A 10,759-nucleotide genomic window follows, 5' to 3' on the forward strand; every position below is an offset into this window, starting at 1 on the left:
AAGGCTGATACTGGAACAAACGTGTGCATTAAAACGAAAGCACACACACACCTGGTCCTGAGAATGTGGCGGGGTGGGAGGTAGAACCTTACTATTCGGGGCTGTTATAATTGGCTAACTCTATCAGGCACCTTACATCATCTCATTTAATTCTCACAACACACTGATGAAATAGTATCCTGACGTTACAGACGTGATTATTCACTTGCCCTAGGTCGCACAACTAGTAAATGGCCAACGTGGAATTCGAATCCTAGTAACCAGACACCAATGCCTGTGGGTTTAACCATTACGCTGTACTGCCTAGTAGGGATTTGAGTTCTAGAGTATTAAAGGTGAAAGAACATTTTCCCTGCGGGCTACGCGACATCTGAGTCAAGCCATAGATGATGAGAAGTGGGGTAAAGTGCCTTACACTAGTTGTAAAACAAGTAGTTCCATACGTTTGGAGTTTACCTTCCAGGGATGAATGAGGATGATAGGTGAGGCCAGAAAAGTAGAGGGCTAAATAGCTGATACCTTGTAAAATATGGTATGTTAGGGTTTGTGCTTTATCTTGAAGGCAGTGGGGAGCCAGAGGATTTTAAAGGAAGGTCCCAGTTGCATTTTCAGGCTGCAGTATGAAGAACGTATAGAGGTGAATGTTTATAGCAGCGCTATTGACAATAGCCAAAGTATGGAAAAAGCCCAAATGTCCATTGACCTATGAATGGATAAAGAAGATGTGGGTGGTGTGTGTGTACACACACACACACACACACACACACACACAGGCAATGGAATGTTACTCAGCGATCAAAAAGAATGAAATCTTGCCATTTGCAACTACGTGGATAGAACTGGTAGGTATTATGCTAAGTGAAATTAGCCAGTCAGAGAAAGAACAATACCATATGACCTCACTTATATGAGGAATTTAAGATACTAAACAGATGAACATAAGGGAAGGGAAGCAAAAATAATATAAAAACAGGGAGGGGGACAAAACATAAGAGACTCTTAAATACAGAGAACAGAGGGTTGCTGGAGGGTTGTGGCGGGCGGGGGGGGTGCTAAATGGGTAAGGGGCATTAGGGAATCCACTCCTGAAATCAGTTGTACTATATGCTAACTAACCTGGATGTAAATTAAACAATAAATTAATTAATTTTAAAAAAAGAATGTATGGAGGTGAGAGGTGCCTAAAAGCAGGGAGACCAATTAGGTGACCAATGCAATAATTCTGGTGAGAAATCACAGTGGCCTAGACTTAGGTTGTAGTTGTGGAGATGAAAGTAAGTTAAGATACTTACTTACATGATAGACAGGACAAGATCTAGTGACCAACTTAGGAGGGAGCAGCTAAGGGAGAGTAAAAATCTGGGCATGAATTCTGAGTTTTCCACTTGGACAAGTGGTCAGATGGTGGTATCATTCACTGTGATAGGGAACAGGAAGAGGAGCCAGTTGGGGGTGGAAATAGAGGGGTAAGTTCAGAATAACACCTCAGGCCAGAAAAGAAAAAGACATGAGGTCATCTCTCTTAATTATACTAGCAGTAATTGTACATTCCACTTTTGATATAGAGGGTCACAGAGCTCTCTGGATTGCGCCAAACAAGCAGGGTTAAAGGAATAAAAAGTCCTTCATGACTAAAAATGATTCAGTCATTCAGCATATACGATGAGGAAGGCAACCCAGAGGAGGAGATGATGGGCATGTGCAATAGCAGGAGAGAATTGGGTGAGAAATGGGGGAAACTTCTAGATTGTTCTTCCACTTTTTAAAATTTTACTTGCAGTTGGGTGTTCTTTTTTTTTAAGATGGAAATTCAAAAAGTGTTGCTCATCACTGACACTTTAAGTTTGTATCTCCATCCATTCATTCATGCATGCATTCATTCTTCTTCACTCAGCTGCCACTCCTGAGGTCTACTAGATGTCAAGCCCTGCAGGTTGGGAAATAGGAAGCACAATGGCCACTGCCCCCCCAGGAACTGCAGTCTCATAAAGAGGAACGGTACAAATCTTTGATTCCAATAACTACTGCACGTGCTAGAATTGGACAATGCAGAGTGTCCTCTGAAAAGAGAGTAATGGCCCAGCCCACATGAAGGGCAGATGGGGTATTAAGGAAGGCTTCCTGGAGGAGATGCCTCCTAAACTGAGCCTTGAAGAAAGAACAGGAATTAGACAAGGGATGTGTATCAGGAATAGCATGCTGTGGGCAGAAAGGACTGTATTTGCAAAGACTATGAGAAAGCAAAATTCTGGGAATTGCAAATGGCTCTGTCTGTCTGGTCTGTGGAGTTGCACGGGTAGAGAGTGGTGATAAATGATAAATGGGTGAAAGAAGTAGACAGAAGCTACATCTTGAAGAGTCTTGTGTGCTTTGCAGAGGAACTTGGATATTAAATTAAAAACAATGATGGGGGGGGCACCTGGGTGGCTCAGTCAGTTAAGCGTCTGACTCTTGGTGTAGGCTCAGGTTATGATCTCAAGGTTCATGAGTTCAAGCCCCGTGTGGGGCTCTGCACTGACAATGCAGAGCCTGCTTGGGATTCTCTCTCCCTCTCTCTCCAACTAAATAAATAAACTTTAAAAAAAAAAAATAGGGAAGGAGAGCCTGGCTGGCTCAGTTGGTGGAGCATGAAATTCTTGACCCCGGGGTGGTGTTCGAGTCCCACATTGGGCAGAGAGATTACTTAAAAATATAGAGTCCTTCACAAAACAGAAGAGACTCATAAATATGGAGCACAAACTGAGGGTTACTGGAGGGATTGTGAAAGGGAGGATGGGCTAAATGGATAAGGGGCACTAAGGAATCTACTCCTAAAATCATTGTCGCACTATATGCTAACTAATTTGGATGTCAATTTTAAAAAATAAAAAATAAAAATTTTTTTAATGTTTATTTATTTTTGAGAAAAAGAGCTCATGAGCATGAGTGGGGGAGGGGCAGAGACAGAAGGAGACACAGAATCTGAAGCAGGCTCCAGGTTCTGAGCTGTCAGCACAGAGCCTGACCTGAGGCTCAAACTCACGAACCACAAGATCATGACCTGAGTGGAAGTTGTATGCTTAACTGACTGAGCCACCCAGGTGCCCCTAAATAAAAAATAAAATTAAAAAAATAAAGAGAGAGTCCTTCAAGGGGTGCCTAGGTGGCTCAGTCAGTTAAGTGTCTGACTCTTGGTTTCAGTTCAGGTCACGATCTCGCAGTTTCATGGGTTCAAGTCCAACCTTGGGCTCTGTACTGATGGTGCTGAGCCATGGGGATTCTCTCTTTCTCCTTCTCTCTCTACCCCTCCCCCACTTGCATTGTCTCTGTCTCTCTCAAAATAATAAACTTCTATAAAAAAATAGAACCCTTTAAAATAAAATAAAATCCTTTAAACAAACAATAGGACACTTCTGAGGGATCTAATCAAAGGAGTGACATTTAGTTTTTTATATTCATTATTTCTTTTAGTATTCTGGACATCCCCGTGAAATAGGTCTTGCTGTTATCCACATTTTGTCGATGAGAACACTGGAGCTCAGGGAGATGAAACTCTACCAAGTTCATGCAGAAAATTAGGGACAGAAGCAGAGCTCATATCCAGGCCTTTGGACCAAGCACAAGGTTCTTTTTACAGTGTCCCTGGTCTCTCAAATGTGAAACCGAGAACTCCTTCCAAGTCTGTATTTCTCTGGAGCTTCTTTCCAAGGGCACTTCTCTACCACAAACTGACTTCCAGATTGAGTTCTGTGCCCCCCGTCTTCCAGGCTTTTGCCTGGGGATGATTGTCTGTAACCACCTTCGACCTTCACCCAGTCATTCTTCAAGCTACAGGATCTTGCTCCCTCTGTATCCACTATCCTGGACTCACTCTGCATAGTCATAGAAGACAGCAGATACATTGCACACACCAGCTTTAGCAGAATATACCAGGGAAGGTCTTAGTACTGGGCCTGTTTGCCCCTGATGCATTCCTCAGATCCTCACTTGGAGAGCTAACCCCCGTAAGCTACATTCCAGTTTCAGAGAGTCCCTCAGGCAGTAGCTTCCAGCTAGAATCAGCCCCTGGGCATCCTGGTGGGAAATCAGATAGTAGAAAAAAGGGAGGAGCCAGGGTTATGTCTACCCCTCCTTCTCTGCTACAGGGGTGTCTCAGGCAGCAACTGTCTTCTCGAGAGATCATTTCTTTATAATAATAATATTATTATTATTAGAGAGAGAGAGTCGGGGAGAGGGGCAGAGAGAAAGGAAGAGAGAAAATCTTAAGCAGCCCCCACACCCAGCGAGGAAACCGACATGGGGCTCCAACCCACAAGCCTGGGCCAAAATCAAGAGTCGGACATTCAACCAATTGAGCCACCCAGGTGCCCCCAGAGATCATTTCTATTCATGGTCTTGGCTCCTGGGATCCTGTAGCCCCAATCCTCCCTTCATCCCTCCGTCCTATAGCTGGTAGAATCTTAGTGATGTTGATTAATTTTGGAGTTGCCTCCACCCCTCTTTGGCTTTCCAACCTTCCACCACCTGTGTAAGGTCTTATAGGCCCCTGTAAAGACTGTGAACTTTCCTAGAGTGAGAAGGGAAGCCAGGAGAGGGAGCCACTTAGCAGAGCCACCATAGGACAGTCTGACCTGTTTTACTGTGGTTGCTCCGGTTGCTGTCATGAGAGTGGACCGTAGGGGGCAAGAGAGAAAGCAGTAAGACTACTGCTCCCACCAGAGAAAAAAAACAATGATCTTTTGAAACCCTATGGAACTCTCAGTTGCACCACATTATCCCAGGCTTGCCTACCTGATAACAGGCTGATTTGTTCTCTAGCTGGGTTGCCTGGTTCCCCTCTGAACTCCACAGTGCCCCACACAGTGCCTGAAACAGTAGGTACTAAAAAAAACAAAACAAAACAAACAAACAAACAAAAAAAAACAATTTTTTTAAGGGAAGGAAGACAACCTTGTGTTTAATGAATGAATAAATAAATGGGGGTGGGGGGATGGCATGACTTGTCTTTCTGACTTGTCTGTAAGTTCTTCAAGCTCAAAGACCTTCTCTAGAACTTGGGCACAGAGTAAGTGTTCGTGAGTGTTGTTCAGAGACCGACAGCCTGTTCTGTGCCAGGTGTCACAGGCAGTAAGTAGTCCTAGCCATCATCACCACCTTCCCACCGCTATCCCAGGAGGTGTCCCTGGAACCCTGCTCTTCCAGCCTTCCTAGAGAGCAAGCATCCCACGAAGATTACTCCAAGGCTCTGCAAGGCAAGGGTTGATTTCTTGTAAATGACCAGCTACCCCATCCTCTGGACAGTGGCAGGCACTTCCTGTTTGGGGTGGAAAGGAACCAGACACTTTCCTGTTAGCAGGTCTTTTAAGCAAAGCAACAGATGCTGAGCAGGTCCTGGCCAGCCTTTCAGGCCAGATGCCTGGTGGTTAGACAGCCTTTATGTGGAAGGGAAGTGGGGCACAATGCCAGATTGGCTAGGCTTTTATTGTGCTCCTTGTAAGTCCCCTGGGTCCTGGTGTGAGTAAAAAACAAACCAGAAGAGGCTGCCGCCCTGCAAATCATGATGAGGGTTAGGAAAGACGGGCCTGCTCTGAGCCAGAGAGCTGTGGCTGGCAAGGAGGTGCTTGTGTGATTGTTCCAGGGCAGGCTTGTGTATGTCATCTGGATGTGAGTGTACCCCAGTGTGAACCTGTGTGGAGTATATACATGCATGTATGCTTGTGTCTGTGCACCCAGAATCCAGCACTTGACGGGATTATAAGTTATTGTCTAGCTTGCTCCCTATAGCAAATCAGGATAACAGAAAAGTTAGGACTTATTGTTGTCCCATTTTATTTTTTTAATTTTTTAAACATTTCGTATAGTTTATTTACTTTGAGAGAGACAGAGTGGAGAGGGTCAGAGAGAGAGAGAGAGAGAGAGAATCCCAAGAAGGCTCCTCACTGTCAGCGCAGAGCCCCAGTGCGGGACTTGAACTTACAAACCGTGAGATCATAACCTGAGCCAAAACCTAGAGTCAGATGCTTAACTGACTGAGCCACCCAGGTGCCCCATTGTTGTCCCATTTTAAAATAGCAGAAACTCAGAGAGGTTATTTGACTTGCAAGGGATAACAGAGTATGAAAAAGTCAAGATTCAAACCCAGTTTTGTCTCACTCCATATCTCTTGCTTTTTCCAGTCCTCTGGAGCGTGTGTGTGTGTGTGTGTGTGTGTGTGTGTGTGTGTGTGTGTGCTGGGAGGTAGATAGACAGGTACACTTGTGAGTGTGACCCAGACTCATGAGACCACATCCACATGTCAGAGAGGAAATTTCTTTTCCAGAGGGAGAAGTGGTTGCTAGAACTTCAGGGCTTCTAAAATTGAATCACAGCTAAGAATGCACAGAGGTTATGGTCAATAATGAATCCAAATTATCACAGCTAACATCCTCACAACCCTGGGGCATGCCTCCTCTTCAGGTCTCCCAAGCTGATCCCATGTCCTCATTCTTCTTCTTGTTCCTATTATTGTGATTTGGGGAGGTTGGTCGTTCTGTTAGTGTCTTTCTCCAGAGCCCAGAATTCCTTTTGATAAAATCTACTTTGTGCTCCGCACACTTCCTGGGAAGGAGGAAGGAGCACAGACAAAGCTAATTGTTCCTCATATTATGAAGAGAGAAACTGAGGCCCAGAAGGGGCCTTGTCCACATCCATATATCCTGCCTGATTCAAGGGGTCCTGGTCAGGAAGACGACTCATTGGCCAGCTGTTGCCTTCTGTCAGAGAAGAAGGAATGGCCCAGGCAGCTGCCAGCCGCTCCCCGGAGCATGCAACAGACCCGAGCTCTGGCATGAGTTTCAGAGAAGTCTGTCCACTCTGGGAGAGTCAGGAAGCACTTTGGACCTGAAGTGAGCCCCAGTGCAGAGAGAGAGGGAGAGGAAGCAGCTCTCTTTGAAGAGGAGGAAAGGAGAGGACTGCCAGCCTAGCTGGGTCAGGAACTTGCTCAACCACAATGGAGAGGCAGGGAAGGAGAGAGACAGGCCTTTGGAAAACCTAGTCCTATCTTCCCCTTGAACATCGGTATCTAGTATTTAGTGATTCAGTAGGCCTGGAGTAGAGCTCAGGAATCTGAATTTTTTTATAATTTTTTTGAAGTTTATTTATTTTTGAGAGAGACAGAGCGTGAGTGGGGGAGGAACAGAGAGAGAGGGTGACTCAGAATCTGAAGCAGGCTTCAGGCTCTGAGCTGTCAGCACAGAGCCCAATGTAGGGCTTGAACTCACAAACCGCGAGATCATGACCTGAGCTGAAGTCGGCGCTTAACTGACTGAGCCTCCCAAGCACCCCAGGAATCTGAATTTTTAACAAGTTTCTCCATGCAGGTGATCCACTGATCCTTTGACTTGAAATGAGACAGCATAGTGTTTAAGAGCTATCTGAGTTTGAACCCTGGCTCCATTACCAGATTCATGACCTTGGACAAATTATATAAACTTTTTTTTTTTTTTTTTGGAGAGAGAGAGAGAGAGAGCACTAACAGGGAAGGGTTAGAGGTAGAGAGAAAGAGAGAGAGAGAGAGAGAGAGAGAGAGAGAGAGAGAGAGAATCTTAAGCAGATTCCACACTGAGCCTGACACAGGACTTGATCTCACAATTGTGAGATCATGACCTAAGCCGAAATCAAGAGTCGGACACTTAACTGACTGAGCCACTCAGGCACCCCTAGTTTTCTCATCTTTAAAATAAGGATGCTTGTAGGGTGGCTCAATCACTTGAGTGTCCAACTGTGGCTCAGGTCATGATCTCACAGTTCATGGGTTCGAGCCCCACTTTGGGCTCTGTGCGGACAGTTCGGAGCCTGGAGCCCACTTCAGATCCTGTGTCTCCCTCTCTCTCTGCCCCTCCCCCGCTCACATTCTCTCTCTCTCTCTCTCTCTCTCTCTCTCTCTCTCTCTCCCCACCCCCACTCTCTCTCTTTCAAAAACAAATAAACATTTAAAAAAATTTTTTAATAAGGATGCTTATAATAGTAGCTTTCTCCCGAGGAAGCTGCAAAGATTCAATGACATGATTTACATAAAGCACATAGCACATACAGGGCACATGTTAATTTCTCAACAAGTATCAACCACTATTATTTGTTCCAACTCTTCATTCCCATCCCCACCCCCACTCCCACCGAAGGAGAAAATGAAGGTATTAGATTCACATAGGGACTTGTCATCACAGTATTGTTTTGCATGTGGCTGATCCAAAACTATTCTCCCCCAGAAGAGTATCCCCGTCACTCTTCTGATGCCCTTGCTGTGGACTGAGCTTCTTCCAATAAACTACCCTCCCTTTCCCATTTTCCCTTCTTCCTCAGTGTCCCTCTACATAGCAGGCCACCCTCCTCCACCCCATCAAAGTGATTTGGCTCAGGATGTGTCCTGGAAAGTAAAAACATACGGCAGGTAAGTTGTGGAGCTGCGTAGGCCCCTGGATTCCTGAAGAAGATCAGAGAATCTGGTGCTCTGGGGCTTAGGAGTAAGCTTTGGAGGCAGAAGGGAACTGAAATTCCTGCTTACCCAGGCTCTAACTATGGAAACATGCTGTCTTTCTGGGAAATGGAGACATCCTGTCCCAAGATATGGTTGAAGCCCAGAATAAGTGGGCAAACAAGGCTCTGTTGTGCATAAATTCTTGCAGGCACTTTCAAGTCTGGATGGCATCTCCAAGTGACCACAAACAGGCAGACTGGGGACAAGTGAGGACAGGATGAAATAATCTAGCCAAGAATACAAGAGGAAAGTGGAGGAAGTCAACGTTCAAACAAAGCAGTGGTGCTAGTTTTCAAGGTCCAGGGACGATGGCTAGCCTGAGATGTAGAGAAAGGCCAGAGGGCCAGCTCTCTGAGTGGCTGAATCCTCCCAGTCACTCAGCCCTCCAGGGAAGCATTGCTTCCTGCCCTCCCCTCCCCTCCCAGTGCAGCTGAAATGGAGACCCTCTGGGATGTACTGGAGGGAGGGATGGAGAAATTCTGCCTGGAGAAAGAACTGGAAAACTGGGGATAGACTCCAGCTTGGCCCACAATGTCCTTACCAACTGGTGTTCCTCAGAGCTCGCTGCTCCAAAACAGAGTAGTATCTGGCCTTTCAAAATCCACTCATTGATGGGAAGAAAGTGGAATCCCCATCCACTGTTGGTGGGAATACAAATTGGTGCAGCCACTCAGGCAAACAGTATGGAGGTTCCTCAAAAAGTTGAAAATAGGGGCACCTGGCTGGCTCAGTCAGTAGAGCATGAGACTCTTGATCTCGGGACTGTGAGTTTGAGCCCCACATTGGGTGTAGAGATTACTTAAAAATAAACATTTTGGGGGTGCCTAGGTGGCTCAGTTGGTTAAGTGGCCGACTTCGGCTCAGGTCATGATCTCATGGTTTGTGGGTTCGAGCCCCGTGTCGGGCTCTGTGCTGACAGCTCAGAGCCTGGGGCCTGCTTTGGATTCTGTGTCTCCCTCTCTCTCTGCCCCTCCCCTGCTCATGTGCTCTCTCTCTCTCAAAAATAAACATTTAAAATGTTTTTAATGGGTATTGAGGAGGGCACCTTTTGGGATGAGCACTGGGTGTTGTATGGAAACCAATTTGACAGTAAATTTCATATATTAAAAAAAAAATTAAAAGTAAATAAATAAAAGCAAAAAAAAATAAATAAAATGTTTTTAAATAATATCTTTTTTAAAAATACTTTTAAAAAGTTAAAAATAGAACTACCCTATGATCCAGCAATCACACTACTAGGTATTTACCCAAAGAATACAAAAATACAATTCAAAGGGATACATGCACCCCAATGTTTATAGAAGCATTATCCACAATAGCCAAATTATGGAAACAGCCCAGTGTCCGTTAATTGATAAACAACCACCTCTAAAGAAGAGGTGGTTATATGCAATGGAATATTACTCAGCCATAAAAAAGAATGAAGTCTTGCCATTTGCAATGACATGGATGGAGCTAGAGAGTACTGAGTGAAATAAGTCAGAAAAAGACAAATACCATATGAGTTCACTCATATGTGGAATTTAAGAGACAAAATGAATGAGCAAAGGGGAAAAGAGAGAGAGAGGCAAACCAAGAAGTAGACTTTTAACTATAGAGAACAAACTGATGGTTACCAGAGAGGAGGTAGGTGGGAGGATGGGTGAAATAGGTGAGACAATTAAGGAGTGCACTTGTGATGAGCACTGGGTATTGTATGTGTTAAACCACTAAATTGTACACCTGAAACTAATATTACACTGTGTGTTAACTAACTGGAATTTAAATAAAAACTGAAAAATAATCCACCTATTGGTCAAGGGCACTATATACCACATCATACCTGCAACCTTCAGACAACACACACATACACACACACTCTGGGGTTACCGGATAAAGTAGGGGCCACCAAGTTAAACTTGAATTTCAGATCCTGGTGAATGTTTTAGTATAAGATGTCCCAAACATTGCACTGGCACATACTTATCCTAAAAAAGATTACTTGTCGCTAATCCAATACTCAAATTTAACAGGACATCCTGTATTTTTATTTGCTAAATCTAGCAACCCTACCCTACTCGCCTTCAGAATCTCCATCCTGTAAGCTCACCACGGGACTCTGCTTAAACCTGTAGGCTGTGTCACAGTTGTCCTGATCTGAGAGCCTTCCTTCCAGGCTGCCCCGCTAGACTGAAAACTCTCTGAGGGGAAGGCCCAGGCCTTGACCACCACCTCTGGGCCTCCGTTACAGGCAAGGACGCTCCTTATGAATGTACACAACGGCAT

This window comes from Panthera pardus, unplaced genomic scaffold (genome assembly GCF_024362965.1).
Source record: "Panthera pardus isolate Hobbes unplaced genomic scaffold, ASM2436296v1 HiC_scaffold_3, whole genome shotgun sequence".
Taxonomy (NCBI): Eukaryota; Metazoa; Chordata; class Mammalia; order Carnivora; family Felidae; genus Panthera; species Panthera pardus.